Here is a 6,000-nt window from a genome sequence, read left to right as displayed (position 1 = left end):
AAATTTTGTCTCTGGGGGGGGGGGGGTGCAAAACCACCCCCATGGCTACGCCACTGACCAGAACTTATTTCAGGATTAAATTATGTATAGGAACCAATTCTCACTGTCCTTATACTTATGTAAGATATAATATCTCTGGGGTTTGCAGACACACTCGTCCCCATGTCAGCTTTTTAATACATATTTTTTCTATGGAGCGTAAGCCCCTCCCCAAAAGCTTACGTTATTAGTGTACGGCCCTTTACTACAATACGCTTTGAAAAGATTTAATGCATCTAATTTGAAACAGGTTGTTATCCAGACCCAACTAAACTTTTGCTAAGCGCAAAGTAATCTGATGATACTTTAGCACTGGGACAAATATGCTTGGAATTATCAATTTTGTCTTCAATTTCGCAGCATAAATGTCCCACTGAATAAATTCCACTAAAAAAACAGTGTTTATCTTTTGAAACATACTAAGTCATTAGAAATACACTATTTTCATCGATATACGTTTATTAATCAAAATTTCATGGGGCAATTTAGCTACAAACTAAAAAATATGTTTCCAACTTCAATCGCATTTTTCTCAGTTGCATATTTTTTGACATGGGACAGATATGCTTGACACGGCAGTATAGTTCTATAATAATCGAAAGAGAATGAAAGTCAAGAGAGCCTCTCTTTTGCACATACGACCTATTCTCAAAGCAATCTAGATTTGTTGTCTAAAAGGCTTACAACCACCATCCACTTTTAGCTTGGTCTAGCTTTGTCGCCGGGCCGATATGTATAAATAAAAATGAATAGTGTCAACCAAAAGATATTTTAGTAACTAGATAAAGATTGTCGCTGTCCGGAACATCATTTGCTGGCGAGGATAGGGGAGCTAAATGTCAAAGAAGGAAAATCCATACGATTTGACAGGTATGTACTAGAAATACCATAGGGTTATAGGGTTGCTAGTATGTACCACACATGTTTCGGACAGCAGAACAAAGGGAACCGAAGCAACAATCTTTATCTAGTAGGGTAAAATGCCCAATAGTGGTCCCTCTAGTAGCGAAATTTTGCTCTTCCTGACATAAGAAGTGGAAATTTTCAAAATATTAATTTTGCATGATCTAATATCAAGCTCTGCATCTCCTCTTCACGATACATACATAAAACACTTAAATACTCGACGTTATTCTTTGAAATTAACATTGTAAAGTCGGACTGAATTTGCCCTATAGTAGACCCCCTGGGGGTCCATAATAGGAAATTGCTTCCCTATAGTTGACACTTCATTTGATTTTCATGTTTCGTTTCGGGACGTTCTTCTTCCCTATTATGGACCCCCCAAAATATTCCTATAATGGACACTCTCGTGTTTATTTTTTATAGAATTGTAAAAAATCATCTAATTTTTCTTTCCATAGCATTTTCAATGCATGTAATCAAATCATAGGACTGTAAGATAGTTTCTCCCGATGGAATTTCATAGCAAAATGTTTCCATTGTGCTGTAATAATGAAAAAATGCCTGGAGGGTCCACTATTGGTTGAGGGTCCACTATTGGGCATTTTACCCTAACTAGGGTAAAATGCCCAATAGTGGTCCCTCTAGTAGCGAAATTTTGCTCTTCCTGACATAAGAAGTGGAAATTTTCAAAATATTAATTTTGCATGATCTAATATCAAGCTCTGCATCTCCTCTTCACGATACATACATAAAACACTTAAATACACGACGTTATTCTTTGAAATTAACATTTTAAAGTCGGACTGAATTCGCCCTATAGTAGACCCCCTGGGGGTCCATAATAGGAAATTGCTTCCCTATAGTTGACACTTCATTTGATTTTCAAGTTTCGTTTCAGGACCTTTGGGACGTTATGGACCCCCCAAAATGTTCCTATAATGGACACACTCGTGTTTATTTTTTTATAGATTTGTAAGAAATCATCTAATTTTACTTTCCATAGCATTTTCAATGAATGTAATCAAATCATAGGACTGTAAGATAGGTTCTCCCGATGGAATTTCATAGCAAAATGTTTCCATTGTGCTGTAATAATGAAAAAATGCCTGGAGGGTCCACTATTGGTTGAGGGTCCACTATTGGGCATTTTACCCTAACTAAAATATCTTTTTGTCAACCCGATTTTGTCTACCAATCACTCATTTAACCTTTCATATAAACTGATTCATGAAATGCTGGGTGCTGCGGATAGAGCCACTTTTCTGCTCTCAAGCGAGTAGCGGGATATTTTGAAATCAATCCCATAAGCAAAATTATTTTGCAGTACAGTAATACCTCGATATAACGTAACCTCGATATAACGTAACTCGATATAACGTAATTTTTACCTCGATATAACGTAACTTTTTTTTTGCTCCCATTTTTAACAGATTTCATTATAAACGTGATTCATTGAGTATAAAAATATTTTTTCAATTCTAGGCCACTTTAGAACCATCCTCAACAGACATAGGGTGGAGGGAAGAATCTAAGATTTTGAGACGTCACATTCCAAATGTTCACGCTCCGGCATAACCTCTCAATGAGGCTGTCGGGGTTCATTCATTTTCGTTTATTTAGCTTACATTTAGCTTACAATAGCAAATACTGAATCAGCAATTTGACCCTTCAATACACGGTTCAAGGCCGCATCTCTACAACCTCGAATGCACCCCATGCTCGCCAAGTCGTTCTGTACCTGGTCAGCTCACCTCGCTTGCTGCGCTCCACGACTTCTTGTACTTGCCGGATCTGGAGCGAACACCATCTTTGCAGGATTGCTATCCGGCATTCTTGCAACATGTCCTGCCCATCGATCCAAGGTAGACGAATTCATCGATCACCTCGAAAGCATCCCCGTATATCGTAGTATTGCTTCCCAGGCGGACCCTGTCACGCTCGGTTTCGCCCATTCACCACCAAACCAACTTTTATTACTTCACAGTTCAGTCGAGTGTACAGTTTTGCCACCTCTCCAATTTATCGGGCGATAGTGTCCATGTCATCCGCGAAACAAATGAATTGACAGGAACTGTTGAAAATCGTACCCTGGCTGTTATACCCGGCTTGGGCCGTCAACGAAGCCGGCTTGATAACTTTCCACCCATCCGGGCCCATCTTGGTGAGCTCAGCTTCGATATCATCCATACCAGCTGCTTTATTGGCCTTTAGGTGTTGGATGGCATACCTAACTTTCCTAAAGGCTGGCTTGCCTCCATCGTCCGAGGAACTGATGTAGTCATCTCCTTCGCTGCCTTGACTTTCACTGCCTGTACTCTCAGCGCCATTCAAATGTTCCTCGTAGTGCTGCTTCCACCTTTCGATCAACACACGTTCGTCCGTCAAGATGCTCCCATCCTTATCCCTGTACACTGCCGTAATCTGAAAAAGTGACGTATACGCCATTTTCCAAAAATGGTGTTAACGAGTACTACTCATCGAGCTCTTTAACAGAAAAATGGAAAACATGCATGTTGTAAAATGGCTGTTACGTCACTTTTCCAGATTACGGCAGTACATCTCGGCTCGCGGCACCAAACCGTTGAGCTTCTGATAGAACTTGCGTATTTCTTGAGAACGGCACAGCTGTTTCATATCCTCGCACTCCGCTTCTTCCAGGCGGCGTTTCTTCTCCTGAAAAAGGCGGGTCTGCTGTCTCCGCTTCCGTCTACAGCGTCCCACGTTCTGCCGGGTACCTTACTACAGCGGGTACCTGTCTGCATCTTCTGCGACTTCGTTTCACATACCCGACGTTGTTCTCCGCTGCGTCGTCAATGGCTGCTTTAACTGTATTCCAGCAGTCTTCAAGAGGAGCCCCATCGAGCTCACCCTCTTCCGGCAACGCTGCCTCGAGATACTGTGCGTATGCAGAGGCGACATCAGGTTGCTTCAGTCGCTCTTGGTGGTACTGCGGTGGTCGTCGGTACCAAACATTGTTGATGACGGATAAGTTTGGGCGCAGTTTAACACACACCAGATAGTGATCAGAGTCGATGTTAGCGCCACGATATGTCATGACGTCGATAATGTTGGAGAAGTGGCAACCATCGATCAGAATGATCGATTTGTGATTCTGTCTGCAGTGGTGATCTCCAGGTGTACCGATATGGAAGGCGTGTGTTGGCCGTTTGTGTTCGTCAGCCGGTGGGCACTGAACTTATCCTCTAGGTCAGCCTGAGCGTTCAAATTTCCTAAAATGATTTTGAAGTCGTGGCTTGGGCAGATGTCGTACTCACGTTCCAGCTGGCGTATAATGCGTCCTTATCATCATCAGTGCTTCCGGAGTATGGGCTATGAAGGTTGATTATGCTAAAGTTGTAGAACCGGCCTTTGAACCGAAACCTGCGCATTCTTTCATAAATCGGCCACCACCCGATCACGCGCCTTTGCATATCGGCCATCACTATGCAAGCTGTTCCCAGCTCGTGTGTATTCCCGCTGCTCTGATAGATGGTATGATTACCTCTAAACTTTCGCATCATTGATCTCTTCTAACAAACCTCGTAGAGCGCTACGATGTCGAATCCACGATCCTTCAGTACATCGCCGAGTATGCTTGTGCTTTCGATGAAGTTGAGATATTTTCAGTTCCACGAAATTTTCCCTGGGTGGGCACCACCGAGTTTCAGTAAACATGATTCTTGCCGAGATCTTAGTAAAAGTGACGTTTTGGTTGCCGAGATACCGAAAATATTTTGTTGAGAATCAGTACTAAACGAAATTTCCTGCCGAAGTTCAGTTCTGAAATGAGTTATGAGCGTAACCGAAGCACTTGTAGCAGACCACAAGTGGTTGGTGTATAATCACGTAACATACCATCAATCCTATCTTCAACTTAGTCTTATCGAGCAACTTCTTGGCTACCGCCAGACTTACCTGGCGGGCACACATATAGGCTCATCACCTGCGTGCCCACATAGCTCTTTGGTAAACTAATGGATCTCAACTCTACACTGATTTTTCACCCGCTTACGGGCTTCAGTCATTTGATCCAAACCCTTGCATTGGATGACTTCAATTAGGCATAGGGCTCCGACATGAATCCTATCAACCAGGCCCTCAACAGTCGAGGTTTTGTTCGCCGAACTCTTCTGAGCAGGATCCCGAAAATCATCTCACCCTTCTGCATCCTATAGATGCAGTTGACATCTTCTACTTGACCAGAGAGTATTTTCTCTCCTCTCACGGCCTTTGGGACATCCGCGTAGCTTCGTCATAATAGCCTACTTCTACAAGCACCTCTTTCTTTGCCGCAGCTACCCCCTCTGCTGCCTGTTTTACGGCTCGCTTCCTTTTTATTTTCGGCTTTTTAGTGATGGCAATTTCCCATCCCACCAGTCCCTGATTGTCCTACCGATGAAATTCAGTCAGTGGGACTACTACAGAGTCGCACCACCAACTCCTTCTAATCAATAAGGAAGCGTATCTCACGTTCCACCTCCTTACTAGACATTAGCAGAGACTTCCACTGCTGTCTAGCCATTGTAACTTGGTCGCAGAGAATCAGCACGATGAGTTTGAAATTCTTGCTGAAGGTCTGGAGGCCTCCCATAAACGACATGATTATGTCTGTAATACCCGTAGCCACGTCAACTTTTGGGTGCTCCCCCTCTCTACACGGTTAGTCAGCACGTTTTTAGAGATTAATCATAGTGGCTTCGTCTATTTTTGAGTCCGCAAGTCCGAGTCCTCTGACTAACCGGCCATAGTCAACCAATATAGAAGATCTTTTGGTCGCCAAAGCGTGGGAGGCAGTTCCAGCTGACTCGATTCGCAAATCTTACAATATTCTTTGCAATGCTTCATGAAGTCTTAAGAGGCACACTGAGAAGCATTGATGAGAAGGTAGCATACCGACACTATGCCGGTAACAACACAATGTCAATGTCAACGCAAGAAGAGCATTCCAGCCAACACAAGATCGTTTATGATGTCATATAAGATGCTAAAGTGGAGGACATATAGGTACTTCCCCATGCAATATGTACGTATATCGCCTCCACTTTAGCATCGTAT

The 6,000-nt window shown here is 42.9% G+C and overlaps 1 protein-coding gene across 1 annotated transcript in view; it reads left to right on the top strand.

The window, feature by feature from the left end:
• Nucleotides 1-841: 841 nt before the first annotated feature.
• LOC134225929 (dynein regulatory complex subunit 2-like) overlaps nucleotides 842-6,000 on the top strand; it is a 40,067-nt gene continuing 34,908 nt past the window's right edge. The window contains exon 1 of the mRNA XM_062706373.1: nucleotides 842-909. The gene's annotated coding sequence lies outside the window, so the exon portion shown is untranslated. The remainder of the gene's footprint in view (nucleotides 910-6,000) is intronic.

Source organism: Armigeres subalbatus, chromosome 3, assembly GCF_024139115.2.
Source record: "Armigeres subalbatus isolate Guangzhou_Male chromosome 3, GZ_Asu_2, whole genome shotgun sequence".
NCBI classification, from domain to species: domain Eukaryota; kingdom Metazoa; phylum Arthropoda; class Insecta; order Diptera; family Culicidae; genus Armigeres; species Armigeres subalbatus.
Note: the sequence above shows the minus strand (reverse complement) of the source record. Positions and strands in the feature narration are given on the sequence as shown.